General features: G+C 47.9%; 1 long non-coding RNA gene across 1 annotated transcript; it reads left to right on the forward strand.

The window, feature by feature from the left end:
• Window positions 1-303: 303 nt before the first annotated feature.
• On the forward strand, window positions 304-1,846 carry LOC112471037. The gene is made up of 2 exons (XR_003043201.1): window positions 304-428; window positions 1,125-1,846. It is a non-coding gene; the product is annotated as an uncharacterized LOC112471037 (long non-coding RNA).
• Window positions 1,847-12,456: the final 10,610 nt, after the last annotated feature.

The raw sequence follows: 12,456 nt of genomic DNA on the forward strand, positions 1-12,456 counted from the left end.
GCCGCGTGGTTCCCGCGCTCCGCCGTGCGCCAGCCTCCAGGGGTCGCGCGCCCTGTCTCGTGCTTTCCCTGGCGTTTCAAGTGCGCCGCTGGTCCTGGACCCCCGGCATCACTGCCCCGGGGTCCACACGGGTCACTGCCCCGTGGCCGCGCTTCCCACGCCCTTCAACAGTCTGGGGTTCACACGCGCCCCGACTTGTGCTTTTCCCTGGAGGTCCAAGTGCACCGTTGCCCTTGCGCCCCTCATGCCACTGTGGGCCAGGGACTGCAGGCGCCTTGCAGAGCCAGCTCCCTAGAGACAGCACGTGCCGGGCCAGGTGCCCTTCCCTCCAGGGGTGCGTGGCCTCGTCGCCCGCGGGTCCTGAGGCCCTGGGGCCCGCGTCCAGTGCGCAGGCAGCCTGCTGGGAGCAACGCCTCGCCTCAGAATTGGTAGGAGTCGCGCTTTTGCTGGGGGTGGGGTTGGAGGGCTCTGCCCCAGAGGGCGCCACAGCGTCGCTCCGCCTGTCACCCTCCTTCCCTCTTTTCTGTCTAGTCTCTACCGCTTTTTCCCACCACCAGAGAACCAGGAAGGGACGTGGAGAAATTCTCCGTGGGCCCCGCCTGTGGCCTTCTCCTTCAGGGTGGGGAGCAGGCTCCGGAGTTATGGGTGTCCACTCTATGGGATGTCATGAAGAGAAATAGGGTTAGGGTGTTCAATCATTCGGTAGACCCTGGCTCACGGGCCCCTTGGAAGCCACCACCCAAGAACTCACCTTCTGTCGGGGGAGGGGCAGGACCAGGAGCGCCGTTGAGGTGAGAGTACAGCGTGAGGGAGAGAGGCCACTTCAGATAGACCTGTGAGAAGGTGACACACTGAGCCCTGACCAAGGAGATTTTTTGGAAGGTCTGGTTAAGAGAGCTTTGCAGGTGGATGGAACAGCAAAGGCAGTGGGCCTGAAGCAGGAGAGAGGGAGCCATGTCTGAGGGACAGGAGGGACACTGGGGAGGCTTTGGCGGTCAGGGGTCCCTGGAGTACACTTTGAGAAACACAGCTCTGTGTGGAGGGTCAGGCCCTGCCTTCCTGGGACGGCTGCAAATTGGCCTTTATATCTTCCTTCCTTGCTCATCGTCTGTCTCCCCACTAAGGGCCGGGGCTGTGTGCTGTCCCCCAGCATATTCCACACTGCCGGCACAGACAGACCAGACTTCTGAAATATATGTTGGGGGAACGCTCTGGACAGTCCTATGGGATAGACTCGGTCATCTCGGAGAGACCTAGAACTTGCCGAAGACCAGAGGGTGAGGACGTACAGCAGGAGTTCTCGAACTTTGTTGGGCATCCAGATGCTCTGGAGGCCTTGTGAAACCCCAGTGGTCGGCCCCACCCCGGAGTTGCTGATTCAGTGGGTTTGGAAGGGGCCTGTCTCACAAGTTCCCTGGTGATACTGATGCTTCTGGTCTGAGGCTCACACTTTGAGAACCACTGATGTTGAAGACTCGAAACTCAACCAAGCTGGGTCTGGCTTCAAAGAGCACGTGAGCTACCGAATCCACTGGGAGATTCGAGCCTTGCTTCCAATTGTGTAGGGTCAGCTGGGCTATATGAGCACATCTAGGGAGGGGCTGTCCCCCGGCTGGGCCTATTAGAACACTGTGCACCTGAGTCAAATGTTGGGGTGACCCGTGGACAGAAGACCCTGAAGCACTGGGTGGAGACCATCAGCAAGGACAATCCTTCCCTCCACCCCGCTCCTCCCCATTCACCCCACATACACAGACTCACTTGCTGTGCCCAGGAGTTAAATTACTGCCTGATCTTATCCCCGACTTGTGCTAAACTATGTCCAATAAAATGCTTTTAAATCCTTTTAAGGAATTCCCTCTGCGCTGTTCCTCCCTCCCTTTAGAGTCTTCCAGATTTTCAGCTCTTCATATCTTCCATTTCCTCCTGAGAAGCATTCCTTCCCAAGCTGTGGTGTGGAAGTAGATGTTGACGATGCCTGTGAAAGTTTTCTTAAAAGATGGGAGCGATGGTCCCTCGCTGAGCACCTGGCTGGTGCCAGGCGGGTGGCTGGGCAATTCGTAGACGTCAGAGGCACACACTGGGCCAGTAGGTGGGCTCTGGCTCACAGACCTGTTTTACTGGACCCTGCTGGGTTAAAAAAATGTTTTTTAAATTTTGAATTAGTTGCCAACCTTTAACAATCGGGAGATTTCACATACATTTTTTTCTTTCGAAACCTTGGGAGAGCTGGCCGACATCCCTTATTCCAGCAGTGTGCTCGGTGCCGGTCCCGGCCTCCCCTTTGTCTATTGTTTGCCTCGCAGCCCACATCATTTAAGTTACTCCGGGCCCCTGGAAGCATGACCTTTTACCTTGATAAATTGTTTAGGGTCACAGAATAAATGGCAAAGCTGCATCTGAATCCAGGCCTGTCTGACCTAAAAAGCCCCAGCTTGTCACTGAGCAACAAGCTGCTGTTAGTATTGGGGGCTAGAAAAGGACGTGGTGTCTCTGGTCCCGAGGAAACACCTTAAAAGGGAGTCATTGTCAGCGGGTTAAGAATATGCTTTCCTTCCCATTCATAACCAACAGTCAGTAAGTCATAAAGTTCTGGGTTGTTTTTCTATGGCATGAAAGGTTATCCAGAGCTGTCCAATTTTTTTTTTTTAATCCATCCTCTCCCTTGAGATGAAAAGGCTTCGATTTGCAAGACAACCAGTTGGAGTTAGGCTGGGAGTCTGGGGTGGGAGGTGGGATTTTCTTCCTTAGCTTTCCTGGCAGGGGATCTAACTGTGTGTGGGGAGCGGGGGGCGGGGCTGGGGGTGGTGCCGGGGGTGCAGCTTGTTGTAGGATGAGTGTCGCTCTGCGAGTTGGGGTGGGAATGGGGATGGGGTGAATTTGCCTGCCACTTCTCCCATAGTCACTCTGCTCCAAGCACTTAGCCTCCTTTTTGTGCCTTGGATACTCCAGCCAACCTTTGTCCTTCTGCCTGGAGTGACCTTCCCATAGATTTCCATATAAACAGTTCTTTCAGGCACCAGTCAATTGTCACCTCTGGACTCCTGGACTGGGCAAAGATAAGCGTGCAATGGGCGGAGTTGAGGCATACAAAGGACCCAACTGTACCTCAGTCTTTATTTTAAAAGTTGATCTTTTGCTCATCATGGATTTGTTTTGTACTAGTTTTGCTTAAAAAAAAAAAGTATCAAAATGTTATTTATTGATTAATGGGCTTTTTGATACCTCCTTAAATTTTGCGCCCCAGGTGAGCGTCTCACCTGTTTCACCCCAGCCCCAGCACCGCTCCTAGTCCAGGGTGAGGAGACAGGAGACCTGGGTTTTGGTCCAGCCTGTGTCACTAGACTAGCTCTGTGACTGGATACAAGTCCCCTCAATGCCCTGAGCCTCTCAGCTGCACCATCTATGCAGGAGAAGGATTATATCTGACTCTCATTCTAGAATGATCCAAGATACCCAACAGGGCTCTGATAGATTGTGCATGGTGTCCATTCCCTGGGGGTTTTGGGGTGTCACTGCCTTTTTCTCAGCACCCCACGTGAAGTGTTCTCTGTGCAAACACCAATATTCATGGCCGCGGCATGTAATGAGCATCGAAGCCCTTGCTCATTTTCCTTTTCCTGGGTGCAGCGTTCGGTTTTGGAAGTGTAGTCGTTCACCTTATTCTTTGATGTCTTGCTTCTTGTTCTTCGGTTTCATTTATTGGATCACGAGACACGTGTTCATTAAGGACTGAGCAAGCTTGGGAGACGAAAGACACATTTCCGGCCCTAGAAGAGTTAGTTTAGGGAGGAGATTGCATGTAAGCAGATCTGTGTGCTGGGGTAGAGGACTTCCAGCCAAGTTAAGACCGTATTGAGAGAACTGTGCACTGTCCTTCCTTCTGGGAGGACCCTGCGTCCTCAGTGCTGTCTCCAAGTGCCATCGGCCCCGAGCAGTGTCCGAACACCTTCCCGAAGAGACTGCTGCAGCGTTGCGTTTTGGATCCGCAGTCGAACCGGCAAAGCTGATTTCGAGCTTTCAGTTCCTTCTCCCTCCACGTTCCCCTCCACTTCTCCTCTGGCTTCTGGACTGCTCCTCAGTTTTTCCTAGTTCTGACCCGCTCCAAGCTGACCTCCTTTCAGCTTTCCTCCACCATGCCAGCCCTCAGCGGATTCTCTCCATCACTCTTCTCTCCGAAGCTTTTACCAAGTAATAGGTGCTCCAACTGGAGCTTAATGAAAGCTCTGTCTGGAGTAACTCGTGGCTTCGGCCTGGCTGGGATGTCCTGGTTCTTGCACAGAGAGAGCACTCGCCCGGCAGTCAGCGGCAGCTGGGAGGGCTCTGCCCCTCAACTCAGAGAGTGCAAACAGGTATTTTTCGCTTGGACCGCGATGTTTTAAAAATAATGAATTATGTGATGATACTTGAAAATCAGGAGATTTCACATAAAGATTTGGAATCCTGGCTTCCTTGGAAAACTTAGAAGATGTGCCAACCTTGAAGCTACGTTCCACCCTGGCAAAAACTGACTAGAACTGGTAGCAACTTCTTCCTTTCGATGGGGCGTGGGTTCTCCAGTTTGCCCCAGTCCCCACTACTCCTTAATGTCTAACATTGGGCTCCCTTTACTCATCTCGTTTACCTGACTGGTCCCTATAGGCTTTTGAGATTTTAACCCTTCTTTTAACTTTTTCTTTAAGGGGAGATACAGCTCATCACAGCACTAGGCACTGGCAGACGCTCAGCAAGGCTCAGAGGGAGGCCGGGTGTCACTGCTGAAGATTGGTGGGTAGATGGGGAGGAGCGCCTAAGGAGGGTGCTTGCTATGAATCCAGTCTGTAGATTCTCATATCAATGAACTCAGACGGGTGTTTGGACTTAGCTGGTACTATGTTGCTTTGTTTGTACATGTAGAGGTATATCGAATGTGAATGTAAAACAATGAATTTATAAAAATTAAAATAAACGAACTTTTGGGAGCATTTACAATGCGCCGGATACTGTTCTCAGATTTTTACATTTAATTCTCACAATAATCCTGTGTGGTCCGTGCTCTTATTTCCCCCATTTTAGAGGCGAGGGAACTGGGACACTGGTAAGCGATTGGCTCAGGATGATACCGCCAGGAAACAAGAAGCTGTGATTGCAACAGAGACAGAATGACCTTGAACCTTGATTTTAGCAGGACTGGAGGCGCCCGGGAGATGATGAGTTTTTAAGTTGTTGTCCTCTCTGTGTCGTCTCATTTCCTGGATTGTGATCTGTCTCTCTCCTGCTAGGAGCGTAAGGTTTGAGGCTCTCCGTCCTTGGCGCAGGGTTGAAGTTAGCCTGCTGGTCTGTTACTGTGGGCTGTTTGATCTGGAGACAAGCATGAGTATATGCCTTTAGCAAGGGGACAGGGTGGGGGTGGAAAGCAAGATAACAGTGTCTCTGCCAGCCCAGACCAGGTCCCCTCAAGCAGCCCATGGATCCCAGAAGCACGGGGCCCACTAGCCAGCCCCCGGCTATGAGCTCATCTCCCTAGTGTCCTCACGTCTGAGGTCAGTACCCCATTGCACCACGGAGCATCCCTCTTGCTGCAGTGGAAGATTTTGGTACCCTTGTTGTTGCTTCGCATTGCTTCTGGGCTGTGTTCCCTCTTACTTCATTTTCATGTGAAATCCTGAGCTCACCCTCCTCGGCAGCTGACGGGACCATTTATTTCCAAGGCTGCAGCCTGTCGGAGGGCTGCTGACAGCTCAGCAGAGTGCCCTGGGTTTTTGCCACCTGGTTCTGTTCCTGCAGACAGGGATGGCAGACAGGAGAACCTCTTCGTTTTGCAGCAACAAAGCTGTCAGAGCCGCAGAGGGCGCTGCCTGGATGGACTCTGCCCCTTGGTCTTCTGTCCTTTTGGACTGAAAACCTTGAGAGAGCACGTCCTGTGCTTTGCCCAAGTGTCTTGTTAGATGCCCACAGAACATCGCAGTTGGACCAGCTCTGAGGAATTGTGTCGTCAGACCTTCTCTCAGTGTTTAGATCATGAAATGAAGCCCAGAGAGGGCAAGAGACTGGTAGAGATTGCACAGCAAGTGAGCGGCAGAGCAGGACCGACAGGCTGCAGCCCCAGGCCTTTCACATTCTACCTGCCTGCCTCTTTAGAATCTCAGGGGGCCAAGCCTCAAGGGACTCCCTCCCTACGCACCAGCCATCTGCAATGCTCATCCACCAGCCCTTCCCCGGGTTGCTCCTTCTCCGGCTTTTGTCTTGGCTGGGACGTTCCTTTCTCAGAGAGGCGGCCCCTGACGCCTCTGCCTAAAGCACCCCTTCACACCGCATGCCCTCGCAGCCCCCGTTTGCTTGTTCTCAGAGCTCTGATCAGTATCTGAGATGATCTCCCATCAGACTGCGATTTACCTTTTTATTTTCTTCCCCACCAATGCAAGCGCCACAGGGCAGGGGTGTGTTTGGCGTCTTTCTGACACACTACTCTCTCTCAAGCACTGGCACACAAGAGATGCTCCATAGCTCTATGTGGGATGAAGGAACAAACCTAGCCGTGTCGATTTCAGAGACTTCCGATGATCCTTAAACAAGGAAACAGTTTTTAGTAAGCAACGAATATGTAAGTGTCTGTAGAATCACTTTCATTTGCTTTAGATAAGGTTTTATTTGTGGAAACAAAGTTTACTCCTAAAAATACTTCAAAGGTTATACATCCAGCCACACTTTTATTGGTTCATTTGGAACCATTCGCTGAGCTCCCGGTCTGTGCCACACCTGTGCAGGGTGCTGGCTACAGAGACGAGGAGAAGCTGGGGTAGCCAGCAATCATCTCCAAGAGGCTTAAAGGTAAAGGAGAATCGATTGGTTCAAATGGTTGAAAAGTCTAGGGGTTGGTTGGTTCGCCTGACTGCAAAGCCAATGTTCTTTAAAAATGACTTAAAAAGTATATATAACTTTACATAGAGTGAAATGCACAGATCTTAAGTATATGGTTTGATCGGTGTTGACAAAGGCATGCAAAAGGTGTCTCACTCATACCTACCAAGGTATAGAGTAGTTGCATTACCCCAGAAGGTTCCCTTCCCCTTCCTATCAAGCCCCCCTCCCCCTGCCCTGCCAAACCAGGGGCAGCCACTGTTCCGATTCCTTTCACTGTAGATTAGCTCTGTGTCTTTTTTTGCAGTTTCACGTGAGTGGAATTATATGGGACACACTCTTTTGTATCTGTCTTCCTTCGCTCAGCATAATGTTCAGCACTTAGCATTGAACTTTGCATGTTGCTGTTGTTGCCAGTATCAGTAGTTCGTTCCTTTTCGTTGCTGAGTCGTGTTCTGTTGTATAGACATACCACGGTTTGTTCCTCCATTCACCTGCCGATGGACATTTGGCTGTTTCCAGGTATGGACTACTATGAGTAAAGTTGCCTCATACACTACCAGGAGCCCTCTGGACATTGAGAGCGTGGGATCTGGGAGGAACTTAGAAGTATCTCAGACCGCTGGCGAGAGTTGGCCCGCGACATATACTGTTAGTGCTCAACAGAATCCTGGTTCCGGCTCCCTCCAAGGAGCAGAGAAGTTGCCTGTGGTTGCCAAGGCATCTAGCTGCAGAGGGGGGATCTCTTTAGCAGTCTGGGCCTCTAGCCCCGTGTGAAGTCAGTGGGTGGGCCCGCCGCACATTGCTGTGATTTGGTGTTCGGTGTTGAGAACAGCACGTCATGTCAAGTGCAGGGTTAGACGTGGTTCTCAGCCAGCGTGCTGTCAGGCCATCTTTTTCTCTGTTTGGCATCTTTGAGTCCTTTCTCATTCCTAGCTATGCGGTCCCGTGGTTCAGTAGCCCGAACACTAACCTGGGCAAAGGACACCTGAGTGCTAGGCTCAGCTCCGCCACTCCCTTATTCCATATTTTTGGACAAGCTGCTTCTTTTTCTAGGCCTCAGTTTACCTATTTGTGAAATGAGAGGCTTATATTGCGACATGAGATGTTTCTTCCGGTCTGAATAATATCTTGAGTTTCTACACAGGGTTTCTCAACCTGGACACTGCTGACCTTTGGGTCGGGAGAATTCTTTGTCGCAGAGCTGTTCTGTGCATCGTGGGATGTTTAACAGCAGCACTGGCCTTTACCCACTAGTGGCCAGTAGCACCCACCCCGCCAGCTGTGACGAACAAAAATGGCGCCAATAAAAAATGATGACTCAAACCCCTTGGGTGGCAAAATTGTGCCTGGCTGAGAGCCACTGTTTTAGGGTACAGGTTGAAAATTTTGCAGGTTGTGGAAGATATTTCCCCTGGTATTATTGTCATTATTTTTGTCATTATTAGTTAGTTATTCAACACACATACATGTAAATGTATGTGCATGAGCATGTGTGTGTGTGTGTGTGTGTGTGTGTGTGTGTGTGCATGTGCACGCGCATGTGTGTATACCTATGCCTCCATCCGCACACGGCCTTCTTCCCTTTTGTGTCTCTGAGTCCAAATCCCCCTTCCTTTCTCTTTTGAAGACACTAGATTTAGGGCCCACTCTAATCTAGTGTGATCTCATCTTGGTTACATCTGCAAAGACCCTAATTCCAAATTATATGTGTGTGTGTGTGTGTGTGTGTGTATTCATATCCCGTCTACTATGTGCCAGACACAGGGATATAAAATCGAGCAAGACAAATCTGGTGTGCCTGCACCAAGCCCACATTCTAGAGGGGGTTTGGGGAGAGGGACAGTCAGGGCGAGATCAGGCTGATCCTCATGTTCCCCTTCCAACATTCCAACAGAAGAAATGATAAGAATAATTACATTAATTATTAGTTACAGTAGTAATAATAATGCCTTCCCACAGCAATTTACTCTGCATTCAGCATTCATGTTTACTTCACTTTTTGCAGGGTATGGACTTTCTGAAAAAAAATCAATGTTAGTGAACAAAGAATTTATAGCCAAAGTTATAAATTCTTTCTTGTTCTGGAAAACTCTTGATGCTACAGTTTCCCACAAAATTCAGCACAAGATTACAACACTTTTCAAATAGTTGACGAAAGGAAAAACACCCTTTTTGTCCCCTGTGCAACACACATATACAACATTAACTAATGATATTATTATAAATGCAGTGCTATAGTATAATGTGCCCAGCCCAGACTGGCCCTTACACAAGCCTATGTCTGGCCAGGCTGCTTGTACCTGGGTTCATAATTTGAGTCCCAGACACTGCTGCATGTCATGCGAGTGAGCAGAACTGCTTCGGGCAACCTCACGGGCCGGCAGAACCACCATATGCACTGATGTGACAAGCCTGACAAACAGGAGACCTGTGATGGTGGTCAGAGGCATGTAAACAGCCTGGCTGGGGAACACTGAGTCGTTTGAGCGGGAGATCGGGGTGCCTTCCGCTGGCCAGTGAATTCAGTATTCATCTCACATCGACTTCTCAGGGGCCTCTTTGTAGCGGGTATCCATCTTAGCCCATAAAAATTGGGCATTCCGGAGAAAAGAAGAAGCACATTTATTTTTTTTTTTTCACTTTAGGCTGGTGGTAAAATCAATCTCAGTCGTTAATGGGGCTTTCTATCTCCCCCTACCCCTGCCAGGAGTGTGCCGAGGACCTGGCAGTGCCAAAATGGTGGGAACACCTTGATTTCTGTCCCACGTTTGGTGCGCAAGCATCACCATGGAGGGCGGGCATCCCTCTGCATCATCCTAGTACAGTTGTCCTCAGCTGAAGGCAGGGCCATGCGTGCTGCTAAACACCCTTCCATGCACAGGACGAGCTCCACAATGCGAAGACTTCTCCCGCCCCAAATGTCAATAGTGCCGAGATGGAGAACCCTGCCTTTAGAGGCTCTGCTTTATAGTCTGGGGACCTCGTTTCCTTTCTTTTGATGTTGCTCCGACTGTAATTTCCCTCTCCGTTCTTATCTTCGAAGGTACCACACCCTTCGAAGAGCTTAGTCTTTCACCAGCCATAGAGATGAACTGCGTGACTGGTCTAAGCCTATCATGCCCACAGTTTGGTGCTAGATACTGGCTTTCCCAGCTTCCCTTGCTGTGCGACACAGTTCTGGCTAATGAGATGTAAGAGGGAATGTGCTGGGGGCTTCTGGGAAAGAGATTATCCAGAAACCTGGGTGGGGTGTTCTAGAGAGAAGAGCTGGCTGGCATCAGCTCTCATAGCTTCCCTGCCTCCCTACCTGGAGCACCCATGTGAGGATGTGATGTGTGGGGCTGTGGCAGCCATGATGAGACCATGAGATAAATTAGGAGAATTGCAGAGATGCCTAAACTTTTTGAGCCATTGAGTGAACTCTGGGACCATTTACTTCCAGGCCTCTCGTTAAGTAAGCCACAAATGCCTTTAGAGTTTAGACCATGCTCAATACACTTGGCCAAGTGACTTAACCTCTGTCTTACTCTTGTGTAAGAAGGGGAGAATAAATACTTAACACATAAAGTGGCCATAGAGACTAGATAAGATAATATATGTAAGACATTTGACTTAGTGCCTGGCATATACTAAATATTCAATGTATTGTAGATGTTTTTTTACTGTCCCTATAAAGTGAATTAATCAGGATTGATATTTCGAGTCTTAAAGTAAGTTTCTTCTGTTGATTGATCATTCACTCAATTATTCAACAAATAAGTATCAGAGCCTGCTATGCTAAGGTACTGGAAATGATAGGAATTTATTTTAAAAGAATACAGTTAGAAGGAAACTATCTAAGAAGTTGTCTGTTAGATCTCATCAAAATTCCCTTTTATTTAAGAGCAGTATTTTGCAAGCTTTAGTTTTCTGCATTCTGTCTTTGTATTTGTCACAGCCATTTACCATGTCCATGCCACAGTGCAATATCTGTATTATCATTAACTTAAAGTTTTTCTTTAAACTAACTTACTCTTTTTTTAGTTATATAGATTTATTTCAAAAAAAAAGTTTGTATCACTATAGTAAGTGGAAAACCAATGTCACTTGACATAAAAAAAAAAAATAGCCAAAATATAAATGCCATATAAGTCTCTCCAATGTTACTAAATTAAAACATAATATTCATTTGTGTGCTAGCTGAAATCATCTTACAACCATAGTTGTAGTACCTATACTGTACTTATTGAAACACTGATGAGGATAATCATACTTCGTGAAAAAATTTTTAAGTTTAAAAACCGTCTGATTCACAAATGCTGCAGTGGGTCTTGACATAGAAGTTAGATATAAATAATATGATTATTATACCTAATTATTCCTCAGCAGTTCATCATACTTAGAGGAAAATTACTATGAAATATAGTGTGGCTTTCTGGTTAATGATATTTCCCTCCTCCTTATTAAGTTTATGAGACATTTCTCTTTCATAATCTCCAAGACATTTCGCCGTGAACATAGGAATCCAGTAATACCTTTCAACAGCAATTTACTCTTCATTCAGCATTCAGCATATTTACTTAACTTTTGCAGGTTAGGGACCTTCTGAAAAATCATTTTTACTGAACCAGACTGTTTGTGTCAAAGTTATAAACTCTTTTTCTCATCCTTGTTTTGGAAAACTCTTAATGCTGCAGTTTCTCAGAAAATTCAGCACGAGACTCCCACACTTTTCAAGTGGTTGACAGAAAGGTCACCCTCCTCCCTAACCCCTGCCCAACACACAGTGAAATTTCAAGAGTACGTTATAATTATTTCAAGTTGCCCTTGAATACATCTGAACCTAAATTACTCAGCCTTTGAGAAGTCCTTGACTTTGGATTATTTTCTGATCATCGGTCGAAACTGTGGTGGGTAGGAGGAGTAAGATCTGAAGGAAATAGACACCCTCATTGTCAGTTGTCCTGGAGGAGAGGTGAGAAATGAGGGAGGAGTTGAATCGAGGACGGAGCTGTTTAGAAAATAGATAGGTACAATTTATGGGTCAATATATGCGGTGTCAATCAGAATGTGGTGGGGCCAGGCAACTTATGGGATGGGAGAAAATATTTGCAAATGATACATTCGATAAGGAGTTAATTGCCAGAATATACAAAGAAGTCCTACAACTCAACAGGAATAAAACTGAACAACCTACTGAAAGAATGGGCAAGGGACTTTCTCCGAAGAAGATATCCAAGCACATGCTCAGCATCACTAATCATCAGGGAAATGCGAATCAAAACCGCAGTGAGATACCACCTCACACCCATTAGGAGGCTACTATTGAAAAACAGAATATATCAATTTTTGGTGAGGATGTGGAAAAATCGTTGGTGTAAACTGTTGGTTGGGATTGTAAAATGATGTAGCTGCTGTGGAGATCAGTCTGATGTGTCCTCAAAAAATTAAACATAGAAGTTATCATATGATCCAGCAACTGCACTTCTGGATATATACCACGAAGAATTGAAAGCCGGGTTTTGAACAGATGTTTGTACATCCAGGTTTGTAGCAGCATAAATCACAATAACCGAGAGGTGGAAACAAACCCGGTGTCTATCAACGAATGATGGGTGAACAAAAGGGGGTATG

The sequence above is a fragment of the Pteropus alecto genome, unplaced genomic scaffold, assembly GCF_000325575.1.
Source record: "Pteropus alecto unplaced genomic scaffold, ASM32557v1 scaffold45, whole genome shotgun sequence".
Lineage (NCBI taxonomy): Eukaryota > Metazoa > Chordata > Mammalia > Chiroptera > Pteropodidae > Pteropus > Pteropus alecto.